Source organism: Chiloscyllium plagiosum, unplaced genomic scaffold (genome assembly GCF_037043375.1).
Source record: "Chiloscyllium plagiosum isolate Xiang-an unplaced genomic scaffold, Cpla_swu_hap1 HiC_scaffold_49, whole genome shotgun sequence".
NCBI lineage: Eukaryota > Metazoa > Chordata > Chondrichthyes > Orectolobiformes > Hemiscylliidae > Chiloscyllium > Chiloscyllium plagiosum.
In genome coordinates this window covers 23,695,003-23,715,670 of record NW_028270187.1, presented here as the reverse complement: position 1 = coordinate 23,715,670, position 20,668 = coordinate 23,695,003, and the positions used below count along the sequence as shown (strand labels likewise).

Here is a 20,668-nt window from a genome sequence, read left to right as displayed (position 1 = left end):
TAATTCATATTGTCCTCAATGTGACTATTTAAAAATCTTGGTCAGAAATGGCACAGACACAAAGGAGCAGAAGGAGACCATTCTTAACACCGATCCTGTCCTGCCACGTAATTTGATATCATCATGGCTCACACAACAATTTTATGTCTTTTTCCAGCCCATCCACAACATCGTACTGGCTAACAGGTATTTATCGATCTCTACCATAAATAGACATCGATAATGTAAATCTGTGGGAGGAAAATGTTCCGTTTCGAGACAGTTAGGTTTATGCACGAATATTACTTGTTTTGCAGATGATCAGCCGAGTCTGGTCTGACCACTTTGCAAAACATAAATTAAAGTACGACCCTGATGGGATTCGAACCCACAACCTTTGAATCGCAACCTGAATAGAGAAGTAGAAGTCCAACGCGCTTTCCATTGCACCACAGAGCCGCGCCTTCTATTGCCGTTAAGCACACAAGTTTGCCTCTGATGCATTGCATTCAGGACATCAATCTCGCGCCTGTCTGTCCTCGTCACACTTTCTGGTACCTGGTCCTTATCCACTCGTGCTCTGGCTCATCAAGTGTTCGACTACAGACTGCTGAAACGTTCTCATGACACTTACCTTTACCACATGTTCAGATAATGATTTCCAGATTATCAATACTCTACAGGTGAAAGTATTCTTCCTAAATCTCCTCCTTGTCTCCTGTCTTTCATTTATGTTACTCTGTTCCTTCCCAATACAGGCTTATCCCTGTCACACATATCCATCCTCTTCATAAAATGAGCACGTTAATCGGTTTCTTATTCAGCCTTCTCTGCGCTTAGAGTAACACCCCCAACCGAGCTCGCGTACCTTCACAATGGGAGTGGTCAAACCCTTGCCATTCTTTTCATCTCCTGTGAAATTCTCCTCCTGCATTTAGACGCTTCTAGTATCTGGCGATCACAAGAGAAAAACAAAGTTCTCAGAAGAAAAGCCAAAAGGTCCGAACAAAATCAGCAGCTCTTGTCTTTCTCTGATGAGGAAGGAAAGTTAACACTTCGAGTCCAATGATCCGTCTTCAGAACTAATGGGAAGGGAGGGTGGGTGAAGAATGTGTAAGACGGCGGACGGTTTCTAAAATGATTGAACTTGATGTTGGGTCCTAAAGTTTTCATGGTCTGTCGGTAGAAAATGAGTTGCGTGTTTTCCAGCTTGTGTTGTGTCTTGAAGGAGCACTGCAGCAGACCAGAGACTGAAATGATGGCCTGGGAACACAGTGTCTAGATTTGAGTGGTGCTGGAAAAGCACAACAGTTCAGGCAGCATCCGAGGAGCAGTGAAATCGACGTTTCGGCCAACAGCCCTTCATCAGGAATACAAGCAGAGAGCCTGAAGGGTGGGAACACAGTGTAATGTTGAAGTTACGGAGACTGGAAGATCGGGATAGTTTTTGTTGATTCTGGACAGAACGTAAGTGATCTCAGCTTTGTCACCGACTTTATTTTCCTCTCTCCATTGGAGAGAGATCACATTCTGAGCAGGAAATACAGTTGCCTCGATTAACTGAAGTGCAGACAAATCTCTGGAACATGCGACCGGGAGCTTCCAGAGTGAGGAGAGATATCTGAAACCAGCAGGAAATGTAACTGACAACATCGCACGTTACAATGCAGTATTGGCACTTCGGCCCTCACTGTTGCCGCAACCTGTAAAATAATGTCATGTCCATTGTAATGGTAAATTAACATTTATTTTGAATCCAATAAAAGCACAGGGAAACAAATAAGTAATTACCTGACTTTGCAGAGGCATGTTTTGCAGACAGACAGAAAAAAATGTAAAGTTAAACCGAAATAATAGCAGACATACAAGGCCAGTAAACTACCATATCAGGGACAAACAGTCAAGGAATGAGAAAAAATATACTTTTGATGTGGAAGGCACCTTTCCTCACGTACCATTGGTGAAGGCATCCAGCGAGAGGTGGCAGGATTTGAGACGATGCATACTGCAGGCACAAAAAAAACGAAAGATTGTATTTTCAGCGACGATGTGCGTATCTGATTCAATGCAAACATAAGGACAGATATGAAGAAACTAAATTAACTAACTCAGGCAGATGGAGCAGTCCAGGTAACCCCCGCCAAGAGGGTAGCCTGGCGATTAGGTATGGTAGATGTCTCGGACCCAAGATAAAGAAGGTTCCCTACTGAGTGCAGGGCAAAAGGCAAACGTGATGTGGGGTTCATAGGAAGCTGTGAACCCATAAGAATAGCCCGGAAGTCTGAGTATCATCCATGCAGAGCACGAGACCCGTTAAAACACGAGACTGACAAAGGATACTACTTTGCATCCCTCCTGAAAGCTTTAGTGATAATTCTTTGTGGATAATCACCGGTGAGAGCCCCCATTTTTCTGGTCAAAAAGGCAAACATTCCAGGTGAATCCGGGAAGCGGAGCTTTGTTCAAGACCTGCAGGTAGTCAATTATACTGTTGTTCCGCCCGCCCCAAATGTTCCTAATCCTTGTACTATATGAGTTCAAATTCCACCTGACAGTAAATGGTTCTTTGCTATGGATTTATCAATTGTCTTCTTTAGTGTACCGGTACACCCAGAAAGTCAATTCTGGTTCACTTTTCCACTCAAAGGCAAATCATATACATTCAAGCGACTTTGTCAAGATGACTGTGAGTCCCCCACCATAATTAATGAGGCTCGATGCTGGAGTCTGGAGATTCTTGTTTTAACCCCGGGGTCAGCGCTTCTGCAGTATGTAGACGAATGCTTAATAGCAGCACCAACAGAGGAACAATGTGAGAAAGATACGCTTGTGTTGCTCTGCCATCTCGCCAGGAATGGGCACAAAGCAAATCTACAATTTGTGCAACAACAGGTGAATTTCTTTGGTCATTTCTTGTCTAAACAAGGGAAGGGCATTGGTCAAGACAAAGTTCAAGCAATCCAGCAAAATCCAAAGCCTCACACGAAGTAACAATTGCTATTCTTTTTGGTCATGCACACCTACTGTCGATTTTTTTGTACCACAACGGCGGCACGGTGGCACAGTGGTTAGCACTGCTACCTTACAGCGCCAGAGACACGGGTTCAATTCCCGCCTCAGGCGACTGACTGTGTGGAGTTTGCACGTTCTCCCTGTGTCTGCGTGGGTTTCCTCTGGGTGCTCTGGTTTCCTCCCACAGTCCAAAGATGTGCAGGTCAGGTGAATTGGCCATACTAAAAATTGCCCGTAGCCTTCGGTTAGGGGTATAGGTGGGTTTCGGGTCGGTGTGGAAGGGCCTGTTTCCACACTGTAATGTAATCTCCTAAAAAATTACACAAACCTTGAGGCGCCCCTAAATGAAACTTCCAATGGCTGAGAGTTGCAGAACCAGAGACCGGTGTAGTTGAATTAAAAAGGCGCTCCAAACCATACCTACACTGGGGGTCCGAATCCAAACAAGCCTTTTGTACAAACGGGAGATGCATGACATGTGAGCTGATGCAGGAGAATGTGGGAAAATTGAGGCAGGTAGCTTACATTTTGGCTAAACTTAGACCCCGTAGCGGCAGGATTGCCGATATGCAAGGAAGCCGTGGCTGCAGCTGAAAAAGTTTGTTGTAGCATCTAGGGACACAGTCGGCTTTGGAGAATTAACCCTCCTGGTCCCACATGCATCCTTACTGTTTTCCGAGCAAAACACAGCACACATGTCTGCAGCACGTTGGCTCAGAAACAATACCGTACTATTGGAGATGCCTAACATTACAATAACGAGATGTAACGTCCGTAATGCTGCTAACCTTCTCGCCACAACAGGAGACAGAGACGCACATGACTGTGTCGCTGTAATTCACCATGACCGGACGTGCAGGATTCACAAACTCAGAATCTTGATATTGCGTTTTTTTGTGAATGGGTCCGCATTCAGGGGCAAACAGGCAGGCCACAATTGTGTTTGGTATGCTGTCGTATCTACCCACGAGGTAGTCAAAGCGGAATCACTCCCTTGTCATCTGTCAGCTCAAGCAACAGAGCTGATTGCCTTGACTGAGGCATGTCAATTGGCAGAGTGAATGATAGTGAATATTTACACAGATAGCAGATATGCATTCGGGGTTGTACATAATTGTGGAACTCTGTGGAAACGCAGGGGCTTCTTGACCTACACTGGAAAGCCCAAAATACACCGTGGTCTGACTTCTGACTTCCTGGAAGCGGTCCTTCCGTCTAAATCATTTGTTGTCTGTAAATGTGAAGCCCACACGAAAAAGTACGATTCCCTTTCTCAAGGCAATGCGAATGTAAACTCAGCGGAAAGGACAGCAGCCCAGCATCCGCCAAGTGATCAGTTGACATGTGTATGTCAAATATTTGTAATCCAAAGCAGACATATAGGAAGTCGAGTCGCAGGCCACACCGAAGGACAAGCGTGAATGGACAATGGCAGGGTGCAGAATGAGGGAATGGGTGTGGTGTGGCCCCATTGGTAAACCCTGTCAACGCGATCATTATTCCCATTCCATGCCAATTAACACACAGTGAGGACCATGTGTCAAAAGAGGGGATGTAGCGAATAAAGTGGCATGATTTGATCTTGATATTTAATTTGGTTTCCGTGGTAGAATCTGTAAGTCCTCTTCGGACATTGTGCAAAATAATTTTCCAAAGGTCATCTTAGTCAGTCCGGGACTGAGGTTCAGAAAAGAACAAATGTTTCTGTTTTATTTTTGGAGCTGGCTGTGTTTACATTCTGGATCTGGTTTCCAGCATCTGCAGTCATTGTTTTTACCTCTGTGTTTACATTCTCCCCGCCTCACTCTATGGAGAAGGACTTATAAACTTCATTTCTGTCAGTCCAGGTGAGACACTTTGTGACCCGGTAGTTTCATTGGCAAAGAAAAGACATTTATCCCCATGAAGCTTCCTTTCATCCTCTGTCTGCCCATTCATTCAATTCGATCACTGCTGTTTTGATAAATTTCACCTCTGCTCTCCTGTTGTTCTTCCGTAATTCGAGGGAACGTCGAACCGAATCCCAAAATCATATTAATGTTCGGTTGCTCATGTTACATCAATGACCAGACCAGAACAAGCTAGCAGGAAATTGAATAACACAAAAAATATTTTTAAAATTCCTTCCAGAAAATTAACCGACTGCAAAGTCAGAATATGAGAAATGTCAGAGTGCACTGATATTTAGCCCATTTCACAACGCACAAATACACCTAGACGAGTTCAGTCTTTGCGAAATGTTTATTTATAATTGTGACAATTCCCTGGGGCAGATCCTCCCTCAATCCACAAAAATGTATGCTGCCAAAAACTATTTCAGTTCAGATTAAAATGGCTCAGGGTACTTCCATCAACCCAAAGGTTACTGCGCCATGTCAATTCAAGTGTATCCAGATAAGGTTAGACATCCCAGCCTTTTCTCCCACAGCTCCCTATTCCAGTTGCTCCAGCCTAGTTTGGAGCTCCCATCCTGGGCGTTTCACGCGCCTCTCTGCCTTCATAGAAGAACTGCATGCTCACGGACTTGGTCACTGGCAGAAAGAGTAGAGATTCACGCGTTCATTCCGCTCTCAATTTCCGATCGGATCTTCGCCACTGCGTCGCTAAATTTCACTGATTCCAGACCTGGAAGCCAGTGTGATTGAAGTGTGCAACCGCAGTTACAACCTTGTCTCGAGGCACTGGTAAAGTAACGATGAGAAACTTCGTTGTTATTTAAACTAACATTTCAACAATTTGTTTGCTAAGCCTGTACATTTCATCTTTTCTCGAAATCTATCGAAATCAGTATTCAACATTCTCAATAGTGGATTCTCCACAGCCACTGAGGACATCGAAGATGACGATACAACCCAATCTCAGTAGGTTATCCTCTTGAGCATGTGGTGCTGTTCCTCGCCAATCTTAGCCATTGCATTTATTGTTTTTTCTGTTGGTTATTTTTTCATGTGATCGTATAGTGGCTCGTCCTCTGCATTGTGGCCGAAGCAACCTCCATTCAAATCCGAGTATCTGTAATGCGCATTTGTTCCATGTTACTCCATATAACCCTTTCAAAACAAACGCATAAAGGAAGAAGTCAATTTTTAAGGTTAAAATGCTCTTGAAGGTGATGATTTTTTTGCTTCAAACTTTATCTGCACCTAATCTCGGAGACGTTCCTCCCTTTCCCTATCACTATTCTTCCATTCTATCCTTCCTCACATGCCACTGGGGCATTGCACAAAGTAACATTCACTTTCACATTGACACCGTTAAGTTAGTGCTGCAGCTGTCACTCTTGTTAAGTGAGCTTGCACCAATACCACCATGAGGAGCTTTAAGCCACTTAATGCAATCAGATAATGTGGTTGGGTTATCAATCCTCATGTAAAGTGTTTGATTTGCATGGACCAGATATCATTGGAGCACTGGGTTCATGAAAAGGACGCAGAACAGTATCGAGGAAAAGAGACTTTATTGGAAAAGACCAATGTTTGCGAATTCCCCACATTTATTTCAAGTCTTTATTCGTCTCTCGCTAGAATGTTATATATAATTCTGCAATTCACATAAAAGAAGCGATATGACAGCTTTGGAAATGGTGCAGAAGTGATTTGCCAATATATTGTCTGGATTGAAGAACTTCAGCTATGAAAGAGTTTAGACAGACTGGCCTTGCTTTTGTGAGAGCAGGAGAGATTGAGAGGAGACAGTATTGAGATGTAGGAAATAATGAGGGGCATGGATTGGGTACACTTCACGAAAGATTTCTCGATGATGGATGGATCAATTAATCATAGATTTAAGATAAGAGTCATAAACGTTCGAGTAGCTCTACACAAACAAAACTTTATCAGCTGGCGAGACATTGGAATCTGGACATCACTGTCCCTATGAGTTAGAGCGGCAGAAATTCTAATAATCTTCAGAGATACTTAACTGTGAATTTGTAATGCTTAAGGCATACAACGTTAAATATTGGAAAATGGGATAAGGATAATCAAGCAGGTGTTATTGACAAGAGCATGCACAAGTAGCTTGCAGCCTCAGTGAGCTCCGACATCCACCGTGTGGCGTTTGGTAACCTCAGTTGTCACGTGGGATGCTAGTGTTCATTTTCCCGCTGGGGCGGCTCTGACTGTTTCAGGGTTTCAAGGTTTGTGTAAAGATCTGTTGTTCAGGTGAAGGATGCAGATGGTGTGGGGAAATTCGGTGGTTTTGGGAAGTTGGTTTGCGGCCGTTTCCTCCCCTTTATCGGTGATATCTTCAAGGCAGATGAAACTCATGTGAAGCTCTGCTGTCCTGCAGCGTTTCGAATTGATTTGATTTATTTCCCACTGCTTTCAGTTGCTGTTTCTTGTCGTTACTTTGCATGCCCCAGTATGTTGAGTCCAGATCAACTTGTTTTTTGATGGAGTCATTGGATGAGTCTCGTCATTCTAGAAATTCTCTGGCTTCACTCTGTTTAGCTGGCCCCAATGTATTTGTGTTGTCACAGTCGAATTTGTTGTCCTCGTCATCGCTGTGCATTGCTACTCGGAACAGATGGTTGTGTTGTTTAGTGGATCTTCCAGAAATATTTTGCAACAATAGATATTCCCACAGATTCATTGTCAAAACCAACGCCAGGAGGACATGCCATTACCCAACAAACCAAGCTCTCCACATTATAGGTAAAAGTATGTCTCGGCACGTACAGCCAGACTCCTCTGACCACTCGGAGTTATGAGACAGCATAACCGAAAGACATATTTGACAACAACTCACCAAAAAATGGACCAAATACCCATCATAGGCAGGACAAATTTGGAAAAAAAAATATTGCATGCTGTAACTGCAGGAAACATTATACAGGACAGACAACTCACGATACGCATTCTTGAAGATCAACTTGACATGAAACACCACTGCCAGGTGTCCGCAGTAGGTTGACTCATGACACTGAGTGTCGCTAATTCCGTGGCTGGAATCTCGCAATGTGTGACAGTCTGCAGCAATGGAGAATGTGTTGCTGGAAAAGTACAGCAGGTTAGGCAGCATCCAAGAAGCAGGAGAATGGATGTTTCTGACATGAATACTTCATCAGATATTCGGCCAAAACGTCGATTCTGCTACTCCTCAGATGCTGCCTGATCTGCTGTGTTTTCCAGCACCACACTCTTGACTCTGATTTCCAGTATCTACAGTCCACACTTTATCCTCCGTCTGCAGCCTTAGTTAGTTCCTTGTGTGAGGGAACTGCTGATATTACCAATGTAAAATTCGATTGCTGATTGAGAAACACAACAAGGTCCGCAGCCCAAAAGAGTGTTTCTGTTGTTTTGAGTTTCCTGGCTGTACAATGTGTGCTTCTGAGATCGCACAGTTTGCGGTAGTCTGGGGAGCGGTTGCAGTTATCTGTGTTTACATCCTAGATGCTATTGGTGCTATTTGATTTGTTCTTGATTTGTGCAACAGTAACACAGTAACAAATCAATTAATATTTCAAGAAGGCAGACCGACGTGGAAAATATCGAGGTGCTGGTGACATTTGATCAGAGATTACCGAGATTCAGGAGAAACGAATGTTGATTTCTTTCGGGTCGTGATGAAGAACAACCAGGGAAATAAGTCATCAGCGGGTACAGTTTACAAGATCACTCACATGAACCAAAATGCGAAATAAAACGTACAAAATGACGAAGACAGATGAAGGATGAGAGTAATCATGGGTAATCTGACTTCCACTCCGCAGCTCCCCTGATTCCCACACTCAGCCCCATTGTAAACAAATGTTAGAGAACCATAAACATTAACGTCGTCAATTGGAACGATCCAAGTCTTTTCTAAATTTTTGATTCGGCTATTAGTTTCAGTTATTTTTTTCTTTCCTGGGAAACCATCTCTTTCATTGTTAGCAATCATAAAGGGAGCCATCCTTTTTGTCATGGAAATAATATGATACTAAACTTTGTTTGTGCCGTGTATAAGACTCCACGGTGTCACACGTTTCTTCTACTTTCTCTCGATTTTAACGGTACTCTGTCTTTTGAATCTTCCGACCAACGTGCATGACCTCATTATCCGGACATGTAACTGCATCTGACAAGTTTTTGCCCACTCACCCAATCTATCTATATGCCTATTCATATTGCCACGATCTCATCATAACATTCTCTCCCACGCGTGTGTATTGTCAGCAAATTTGGACATATTTTACACTGCCCCTTTCTCCATGCTATTAACAGAGAGATAATTGAAGCCTTGAATACACCCAATCTTGAAAGGCCTCTGCTGTAAATGTTTCTACATACTTGCTGCCCTCTGAATGTGAGAACATCCTCCTCATTTATTTCTTATGTGGGTAACCCCTTCCCCTGAGATTGGGATCTCCGGTCCTTCACTATTCTGGATATAAAGTAGAAGAGAACAAACTTTTAAAGTAAAACACAATCTCACTGCTGTCTCCAGTGCCAGTTCTGAGTTTTCTTTTTTAACCTCTGTTTGAACAAACTGCCCTGATTGGCACATTATTATTGACAATGACACGTCTGCTCACAGGTGCTTCAGTGCCTGTGATTGGAGTGGAGCTGAAAGGCGCAATAAAAGTGCATCTTTTTTCACTCGACCATTGCCATATTATTAATCTCTCTGCTCATGAAAATGGATCCTTTATATGCATTCAATCTCTCATCAATACCGAGCATGTTTCACTCACAGTTGATTGTAAATGATTTCTTGTTGGATGAATTATCTCTGCAACTCCAGAAAAACCGTCTCAACAACTCGATATGTTCTCAGGTCTGCTCATTTCTTGACATACAGGAAGCTCGCTTCAAAGAAAACATTTCCAGAGTCGCGAATCTCTCCACAAAAGGAGTTTTATTTATCTCTCTACATGGTGCAAAGCAGAGGATTTTGAAAAGATTCTGGGAAAATGTTGCCAATTGTCAAGTGGGAAACCTTTCAGCAAGCAAAACAGAAATCCCAGCGACGAGCTTTGTGAATCTTTAGATATTCCTTGGGGCGCGGATTCAGTGGAAAATGAAGGGTGAACTGGCTGACTGGGCAAAGACAGTTTAGAAATCTTTCTGTTCTTTCGGAGGCCGGTGTTTTGACTCTGATGTACTCCAGACTTGAATTGATCTGTGACATTGAAGGATTCTGTTCCTGCACGTCAGGAAGTCAAATCTCATCTCAGCTCCGGGGCAATTAGAAAATGCGGGAACAGATAGGACACTGAAAGGCTGGAAATGAGGCGATCTCTGTAGGAGGATAACTGATTTCCGGTGTCATGCATGTGACTGTAAAGGGTGGGATCAGCCTATTTCTATGTCTTCACCGTGAATTGCCTAGGATTTATTTCGGAAACGACATACTAATTAAAGATGTTTGTCAATATGGGAGGAGCAGGCTGCAGCTTGCATTCGGGGATCATTGAAGCCATTGGCTCAACAGTCTCTGTGGCGATGTTAGTCAGTGCGTTCGGCTCTTCACCGACAGGTTGCTGTTCTCCCACGACCCAGGAACAGAGCGACAGCTGTTCTCACACAATCTGTTTTTTTTTTGTCCGCACAGTTCCGGGTTTTTACCGAGTTCAGAAAAATATTCCTCAAAAGGCTCGAAGGGAGAAGGTTCCGGTTTTAGGAGAGCTGGTTCCCGGTGACATGTATGTGTCTGCAAAGTGTGACATCAAACAGTTCCCATTGTCCACAATGAATGCTCCAGGATTAATTTTGGAAACGTCAAAACAATTGAAGACAATTTTCATTTTGCGAAGGACAGGCAAAAGCTTGAATTCACTAACAGCCTGCTTTAGGAGATCCTGCAAGGGGCCTACTACAAGGGACTCCCCAGCCTCTGTGGAGCAATTAGTCCTCTCATTTGGCTGTTAACCGAGAGGGTGTACCCACGCATGGAGCGGTCGCTGTTCTTATCCATCCGACTCCTTTGCTGTGCACTTTCTGGTTTTTAATAGGGTCAGTAATATGTAGCCAAACGGAAACCAATTCAGTGAGGAAACACAAATGCGTTTCTGTATTGTTGAATGGCTCGTGAAGGGCTGTGGACACTCGGACTCTCAAACAAAAACCGAAACTGCTCAAGGAACTCGGCAGGTATGACATCACCTGTGAAAGAAAATGGAGTTCTGAAAAACTCCTGGAAAAGCTCCGATTCGTTGTCTCTGTTTATCTCTCCCCAGATGCTGCCAGATCTGTTTAGATTTTCCTGCAATCTCCCCCTTTCTTTTTAAATGAATGACCATTTCAACCATCGAGATTGTTTACACAGTCCAAACATGTCCTGACATTTAACCCTATCGAAACTGTGGTGATTGAATTCAAACAAATAAACTTGAAACGAGTTTAGTAGCGCGCTTCTGCAGTTCTGGCCAAGTGGTTGACGCGATGGATGTTAATTCCACTGTGGATTCCTCATTGCAGTTAAGCATTTTCTGACTGTAATTGAGAGCCGAGAGTGAACTTGAAGAGTGCTTGTTCTCTGCTTTCTTGTTTAAAATTCAATTCGCAGAATAAGGTGAAATGCGTATAACTCAGGCAAGGAACGTTAGTAATCTGCAACCAACCGCCTGTCAGGATAGAAAAAGCAGAAAACTCCAAAGCAGGTAAGATCCATTTAGTTGCACACTTCCATTACTGAATACGTTTGCCTCTCTGACAAAGTGACGCCAAATGAGATAACAACTGTTCAGGGGACTGTGTTGGACTGGCGCAGACTTCGTGGGCCAAAGGGCATTTTTGTGCTAGACACTTCCATGGCCAGCTGCGAGGTGGTCAGTTTGTGAAGTAACAGGACATCCTTTGCAAAATGTCCCTCGGCGAGGAAGAGGTCGAAGCTACTCTCCCCGATAGTTCTGACAGTCACGGTAGTCATTGGCACATTTCAATTGGTAATAACTATTACGGTGCATATTTGTGGAATCAGTCTATCTGATAATCAGGACGATGAGACCGTGATGTCTCATTAACCAGCCGAGAGCAAGACCTTGCAGCTTACATTCCCTGGCTCTGCTTTTGAGATAAAGATTACTTTCTCGATGTGCCTGTGTTTATATCAAACAGCTCATTGACATCGGGACTCGACGTTCAGGGGAAAGTGGAGGTGTGACAGAGGCAGAAATACGACAAGATGAGATGTGAAAGTGTTTAGATTTTGCCGTGGGTCCGTTGCTTTTTGTGAGGAATGTCTGCTGGGCGCTATCCTGTTAGGCCCCAGGAGCCAGACGACTTGTCTTGGTGGGATTTGTGTTATTGAAAGTTACACATGAGGAGCGTGTTCGATTATTTCAGCTCAGTATCCATTTCATATCGCGGCTCACCACAACGGTGCACATTTTCTGGCGAAGTTCCTTGTATTCCACTTCAAGCCGCCTTTCTCTGGAGAAACTTACAGACGTAAAGCACATGGAGTGGGGAGAATCCTGGGGACACTGTCATTGTCGGGGAATGTGCCTGTGTGACTGCTTCTGTATGTGAACATGAGAATACGCTCCTCAAAGGTGTTACAACAGTGTGACCAGGTCAACCTTCAGTACCATTGTTATGTCATTTAAGATCACAGGGAGAATGTAACTGCTTCTAACCGGGACGAGAATAGATGTATGCCTGATATCGTGAGCTTCACAATGGACGAATGACCCTTCTCCACTCCTCTCCCACACGCTTTTTAAACTCGAGGCCAGAGAGAAACTGACCTGATGAGAAAATCGCTTCACAACCTTCTACTACCAATTTTGCAAATTTATTTCTATCTTGCCACCTAAAACATTTAATTAAATGTAAAGAAAATGAATGTGCGCTCAGCAAATGGGACACCTTTGGTTACAGTTCTTCAGCCTGAAAACGACCCTGCACCACCATTCTCAGCAGACTGCTGTTAAACTAATTTTATATCTAAGTGGAAAACTTACATTTAACTCCATGCGATCTAACTTTATGAATTAGTCAACCATGTGGAACCGTGTAAAATATTTTATTAAAGTCCAAGTGAGCAAAGTCTGTTACTTTGTCCTCATTGATCGTCTTGGTTACGCCCTTAAAAAACTCAATCAATTCTGTGCAAAACCATGCTGATTATCCCGATTCATTCCTTGTATCTAAACATTCGTATAAATCCTATCGTTTAGAATTCCACCAAACAACTTACCCACGACCATAACCAGACACAATCATCTATCGCTCCCAGGCTTCTGCGTGAGGTCCTTTCTAAACAAAGGCACAATAGCCATCCCCTGGTCATTCGGCGCCCCGCTCGTCATAATAGATGATAAAAATATTTCTACGAAAGTTCCAAAGGTTTCTTTCCCGAACTTCCCACAAGTTTCCGGGATACAGGAGATCAGATCCCAGAGAAATATCCAACTTTATATTTTCCAGGTCCTCCAGTCCTTCCCCTTTTCAATGTGAACGACTTTCAAAACATCAATATTTAATTGTACCCGTTATGTCATTCTCCATGGTGTAAACTGACGCGAAGTGAACATTATATGTCTCTCCTTTTACTGAGATTCAAGACAAATGTGAGCTCTTTCATCTTAAAGTCCTATTTGGTCTCAAGTTCTTAATTATTGTAGATTCTCTTTAGACTATACTTAGCTTTATGTTCTGATGACATCTCATATCCTCGATTGACCTTTATAATATCCTCCTTAAGAATGCCCCTCCACTCTTTATATCGTTCAAGAGATTCACTTGAAACCATGTGTTTATATGGAAGCTATCCCATTTTTTTAAAAAAGTCTTATGACAAGGCGCAAATCTCAGCAATCAACATTGTTCTAACGGAATAACTACAATGTGGAACCCGGCCATTCGGACCAAGAAGCCCCCACTAATCCTGCGAAGGGAATCACACTCAAACTCACACCTCTACTCAATTCCTGAAACTCTGCATTTCCCATGACCAAAGAACGTCAGCCGCACATCTTTCGTCTGGGGAGGAATGTGCAAACTCCAAATACACAGTCATCCAAAGTAGATATTGAACCAACATCGCTGAGTCCGCAAGACATGGGTAATCGCCACTGAGGCAGCCATTATAAACCTCCGATTCACCACTCAAAATATATCATCACCAATACCTTCTCTTAATGTTCCAAATGCATCTGCCCAGAGCCTCCTATTGACTGAGGTCTAAACCTCTGCCCGTGCTTTCCTATTCGCTTGAACTGAACGCCTGCATTGTATTTGCCTTCCTAAACACCAACTGAAACTGCATGTGAAACATAAGAGAAAATTGGACTTTGAATTCTTTCTGCTTTCATAAAATTGTTTGTGCCTCTACTCTTACCACCAAACATATGACCGCACACTTTTCCACAAAGGACCGCAACTGCAACTATGTTTTCAAAGCACTCAGTTTGTTCAAGTCATTCTGCCGCATGCCCACTTCAACAATAAGATCTGCCCTTACGCCGATCATTTTGTCTTCTTCAAATGGAGCAACAACACCCACAATTCCTTTGAATGGATCCTTCATACATAATGTGAATAGATGTGTTGCCAACACTGACTCCTGCTGAACTCCACTAGTCACGGGCTGCCATCCTGGAGAAGACCCCTTTACCCAACTGTCTGCCAATCAGCCAAGCCTCAATCCATGTTCTCTTCTTTAGCAGTTTGCTGTACTGCACCTTGACATATGCCTGGGGAAATTCATGCTGGTCACCTCCACCGGCTTGACTCCGTCTAACTTGCTCATTACCTACTCAAAGCATTTAACACAAAGCTGATTTATTTGATTGTTATCTAGAATATTCCAACTTTGATTCCAGGCCTGAATGTGAAGAACAACAATGTTCAATTGCTGTTGCGATATGTAAACACTATGCTGCCTTAGTAGGGTCGATGAGTGAGTGAAATCCTTCCTCCTTCTATTCTCTCAACAGGGTCGATGAGTGACCTAACTGTTTTGCTCACATGGAGCAGGTAAATGCTTGCGGCCAAATGCAAACCAGATGGTGTACTGAGAGTTGAGATGATCGCTTAAATCTATTCTTGGAATAGGTTCCTTGAAACGTTTCTCACAATTCGAAAATATCGATGTGAAATCAGTTCTACAGAGACTGGAGAGCACATCCCACAGGCTACATATTTGATAGTTCTCTCCACAATGTGATGACGTTCATGATGAACTGTCCCCAGGAACGTTTATAATGATTAGTGTCTTTATTCAGTGTGAACACGTTGAACACACGCAAGCATTCAGCACCTTCTACAGCACTTCCCGCATTCATGGCATTTAGAAAGACCTGTTAATATGGCGAGAAAGGTGATGAGCCATCCGGTCGCTCGGACTTTGCAGCACGGTCCCACAGATTTGGAATTGGAAAGGTCTCTATTCCGGGTGAGCACGTGGGTCAGACGTCAGGTCTCTATATATCTTAATGGACTCTTATTTATGTGGACATATTTCTCAAACATAGAGTTTTGATAACATTTTCCAAAGTTCGGAGAGAGAAAAGGTTTCTCATTAGTATGAGCGTCGTGTTCGGTTCTCCAATCGCTGGACGTTTTAAAGCATTTTCCGCAGTTCATACACTGAAATCGTTTCTCATCATTTTAAAAGAGCAGGTGTCGCAGCAGATCAGAGGCAGAGTGAATCCCTTCCCACCATCTGAGCAGGTGAATGGCTTGTTCCTGGTATCATTGCGTCCATGGGAATTCAGCTCAGACAGGGAAATGAATCCCTACATTTCCACAGTCATTCCTCACTATGACTGCAATTGAGGTGTGTAAGTCTGATGACAGGTAAAAACCTGGTCCACACACACAATAAGTGAACGACTTATCTCACACCATTACCAGAGCTTTTTCCTTTCATGTTCGAAATCTGATCAAGTTGTATTTGGGATAAAATTCGTGGCTTCATCAGATTATGGTGGAGAGGTTGACTTCTAAATCTTCCCCTTCTAATATCCTGCGAAATTGATGTGATCCCAAAATGAAAGTGTGAAACCGTCTTTCAAAAGACTCTAGAATCTGTCTGAAGATATGGTCTGAAGGTAAGGGATTTTCGACACTAAGAATTTGACCAAAATTTTGTCAGAATCTTTCATGCACACAACTTCCACCACAAAGAACGAGCAGGTCAGCAGGTGGATATGAACACGATCGCCTCCATGTTCCCTCCAGGTCAAACACTATCCTGACATGTCTGACATACAGTCCTGTTGGAGCAGACATTTCTTACAATTCAATCATTGCAAAATTGAGTCTTCTGACTTCAGTCCCAAAATCAAAATTCACTGCCTCGCCACTGAGTCGAAAGTGTGATGCTGGAAAAGCGCAGCAGGGCAGGCAGCAACGAATGAGCTGGAGAATCGATATTTTGGACACGAGACTTCATCAGGAAAGAGGCTTGTGAACCGAGGGGGTACAGAAACAAATGGAAGCGGGTGGGGTGGGACAAGGTAGGGGAGAGTGTGATAGATTGATGGAGGTGGGGACAATGATGAAAGGTCACAGCGCAGGCTGGAGCATTTAGATGGGATGGAAGATGTACAGACAGGACAGTTCTTGAGAGCGGCGGAGGCCCTGTACCTGAATGAACTTGGCTGTGTGGGAGGGAGAGTTGACTGTTCAGCCAGAGGCCAGTGGTGTTATTTGGTGCGGGTGTCCCGGAGATGTTTTCCGAAGCGGTCTGTAATTAGGCATCCAATTTCTTCAATGTCGAGGAGACAGCAAAGGGAGCAATTGTTACAGTAAATGACATGCGTGGAAATGCAGATAAAACTCTGATGGACATGCAAGTGTCTTTTGGGCCTTTGACAGAGTTGAGGACGGATGTGTGGGTGGATGTTTTCCAAACCCCGTGTAGGAATGAGAAGGTGCTGGGAGGGGAGGGTGGTTTTGTGGAAGCGTGCACTTTGTAAGGGGTGGAAGAGAGAATGATCTTTATAGAAAATGGATAGGGGTGGGGAGGGAAGCACATCTTAATTGTTGGGGTTCATTTGCAGCTGACGGAAATACCTGAGGATGACATGATGTCTACAGAGGTTGCTAGATTTTCAAGTATTGAAGAAGGAAGTTCTGTCCTCGTCATATTTGGAGGGATGGGTTTTGGGAGTGGGGTTGAGGGAAGTGGATGAGATGAGCTGGAAGTCATCATCGACGACGTGACAAGAGAAAATACCTCACCACTGATTCAAATTTCTCCATGACACTGGTTTGAGTCTGAACAGATATGTCATTACCATGGTGACATCCTTCAACTCGTGATGTGTTTTTAACCACATATCGCCATCATCACCATGTCAGCCGACTTGCACCTCATTAACATCATTAACTCTTCCACGTCTCTGCCCTTCTGCAGCTCAAATGCTAAACCATTCGTTTGGACGACACGGTCATAATCCACTTCGATCCATTCTTTCAAATTTCCTCCCTGCTCTGGTGCTAGTGGAGCAATGGATATAGAGAGAGAACAGTTGAGCACGTGGCTACACGGATGGTGCAGGAGGGAAGGTTTTGGATTCTTGGATAATTGGGGCTTTTTTCTGGGGTCGGTGGGACCTGTACAAGCAGGATGATCTTCATCTGAACCAGAGGGGTACCAATATCTTTGGGTGGGGGCGGAAATTTCGCTAAGGCTATTGGGGTGGGATTAAACTAATCCAGCAGGGGGATGTGAACAAAACTTGCAGTTCAAGTATAGAAATTTTTGAGAGTAGGGAGGTCCAGAATCAAGCTTCAGGGCGCAAGATGGCACCAGCAAGCAAGAATTTGTTTTGGAGTGTGTCTGCTTCAATGCAAGGAGCATCCAGAATAAGGTGGATGCTTGCAGCTTGCATTGGTACCTGGGAATTCGATGTTGTGGCCATTTCGTAGACATGAACAGAGCAGGGACAGGTATGGTTGTTGCACATTCCAGGATTACAATAAGAACAGAGAAGAAGGTAAAAGAGGGAGACGTGTGGCTGTGTTGGTCAAGGACAGTATTACAGTTGCAGAAAGGATGTTTGGGTCTCGTCAACTGACGTAATATGGGCTGAAGTTAGAAACAGGAAAGGAGAGGTCACGCTTTTTGGAGTTTTCTACAGGCCTCCGAATAGTTCCAGAGATGTAGAGGAAAGGATAGCAAATATGATTTTCAATAGGAGTGAGGGTGAGAGGGTAGTTGTCATGGGGGACTACAACTTTCCAAATATTGGCAGAAAACACAAAAGTAGGATTACTATAGATGGGTCAGTTTTTGTCCACTTTGTGCAGGAGGGGTTCCTGACACATTATGTAGACAGGCCAACAAGGGGCGTGTTCACATTAGATTCGGTAATGGGTAATGAGCCCGGCCAAGTGTTAGACTGGGAAGTAGGTGAGCACTTTGGTGATAGAGATCACCGTTCTGTTGAGTTTACTATTGTGATAGATATAGATAGGTGTATACCACTGGGCAAGAGTTACAGCTGGGGGAACGTCATTTATGATGCGATTAGGCAGGATTTAGGAAGCATAGGGTGGAGAAGGAAACTGCAGTGTAGGCACATTAGAAATGTGGAGCTAATTCAAGGAAATGCTACTGTGTGTCCATGATAAGTATGAATCTGTCAGGCAGGGAGAAAGTTGTAGAGCGCGGGAGCCGTGGTTGATGAAGGAAGTAGATTCTCTGGTCAAGAGGAAGAAGAAGGCTTCTGTTAGGATGAGATGCAAAGGCTCATTTAGGGCGCTTAATTGTTACAAGGTAGGCAGGAAAGACCTAAAGAGAGAGCTCAGATGAGCCAGGAGGCGACGTGAGAAGTTGTTGGCCGATAGGATTAGGGTTAAACCGAAGGCTTTCGATATGTATTTAAGGAATACAAGAATGACGAGAGTAAGATTAGGGCCAATCAGGGACATTAGTGGGAAGTTGTGTGCAGGGTCAGTGGAGATAGGGGAAGCACCAACTGAATACTTTTCAACAGTATTCAGTCTAGAAAACGGAAATGTTGTCGAGGAGAATACTTAGATACAGGCAACTGGACGAGATGTGATTGAGGTTCACAAGGAGGAGGTATTAGAAATCCTGAAGAGTGTGAAAGTAGATATGTCCCCTGGGCCGGATTGGATTTATCCTAGGATCCTTTGGGAAGCCATTGGGGTGATTGCCGAGCCTTTGGCATTGATCTTTAAATCGTCATTGTCTACACGAATAGTGCCAGAAGACTGGAGGATAGCAAATGTGGTTCCCATGATCAACAATGGGAGTAGAGACAATCCTGTTTATTATAGACCAGTGAGCTTCACTTCAGTTGTTGGTAAAGTGTTGGAAAAGGTTACAAGTGATAGGATTTATAATCATCTAGAAAAGAATAATTTGATTAGGGATAGTCAGCATAGTTTTGTGAAGGTTACGTCGTGCCACAAAAACCTTATGGAGTTCTTTGAGAAGGTGACCAAGCAGGTAAATGAGATGATGTTGTGTATATGGATTTCAGCAAGGCGTTCGATAAGGTTCCCAACAGTAGGCTATTATAAAAAATCCGGAGGAATGGGATTGTTGGAGATAAAGCAGTTTGTGTCAGTAAATGGCTTGCTGAAAGAAGACACAGGGTGGTCGTTGTTGGGAAATGTTGCTCCTGGAGTCCACTTAACAGTGCTGAGCCGCAAGGATCGCTGTTGGGTCCACTGCTGTTCGTTTTATAAACGACGTTGATGAGGGCGTAGAAGGGTGTGTTAGTACGTTTGCAGACGAGTGAGGCAGGGTGGATAGGGAGAGAATGGCGAGAACCAGCACGAGGGGGCATAGCTTTAAATTGAGCAATGATAGATAGAGGACAGGTGTCAGAGGTAGTTTATTTACTCAGAGAATAGTAAGGGTATGGAACGCTTTGCCTGCAGCGGTAGTAGATTCCCGAACTTTAAATACATTTAAGTCGTCATTGAACAAGCATATGGACATACATGGAATAATGTAGGTAAGGTGGGCTTCAGATTGGGACACAAGTCAGCGCAACATCGAGGGCCGAAGGGACGGTACTGCGCTGTAATGTTCCATGGTCTATGTTCTATGGTCGAACTCCCTCAGCTTCTGTTCAAGGATGCACTTGCGTTCTGTTCACTGTTTTATTGTGCATTATCTGAATGACATTTTTACCAACGCCCATTTTCCCAAACGTGCAATGCGGCCTTCGCAGCTTTATCTTTCCACACGGGCTCCCACATGGTGGAAGGGAAGGAGTTGCAGGTTATTCACCCAATAATGTAATCCTGATATCTTCCAATACCTCCTCTGCATGTGGGTTTACTCACAACAAAGGTTGCTCAGCCATCACTGGGCAACTAAATTTCAAAGGTTTCATAAATTTTCTACAAATCCCTTGACTGCCTTCCCTCTATGTATCACTGCCATGTCGTCCAGCCCACTCAAGAGCAAACAGAGCTGGTCAATAGTATGCCAACCCAGCCAGCGGACACGACACCCGAGATTATGTTTTAAAGTGCTCTCTCAGATAAATGCATTCCCTTGAATTCCAACCTCCAGAGCATGTTCGATTTGAACTCTTTCACGTTTGGTGCCTAAACGTCATCTGCCAAAGCCATAAATTATGAAATCCCATCGCTATGTAAATCGCACAGGACTATAGGAAAGGAATTACTCACCAAGTGATGAATAAAAACTGTAACACATGCTGAAATTAAGGACAATTAATTGGTATTAACACTACAACGTGCCTTTTTCATAATAGAAACTTCAAAACTTTTCCTCTGTATGAGTTTAA

At 43.7% G+C, this 20,668-nt stretch overlaps 1 long non-coding RNA gene and 1 other non-coding gene across 3 annotated transcripts in view; both read right to left on the bottom strand.

The window, feature by feature from the left end:
- Nucleotides 1-20,668, bottom strand: part of LOC148135658 (uncharacterized) — an 830,866-nt gene that overhangs the window by 402,015 nt on the left and 408,183 nt on the right. The window lies entirely within an intron of this gene.
- Nucleotides 347-438, bottom strand: trnar-ucu (transfer RNA arginine (anticodon UCU)). The gene is given in 2 exon segments: nucleotides 347-382; nucleotides 402-438. It is a non-coding gene; the product is annotated as a tRNA-Arg (tRNA).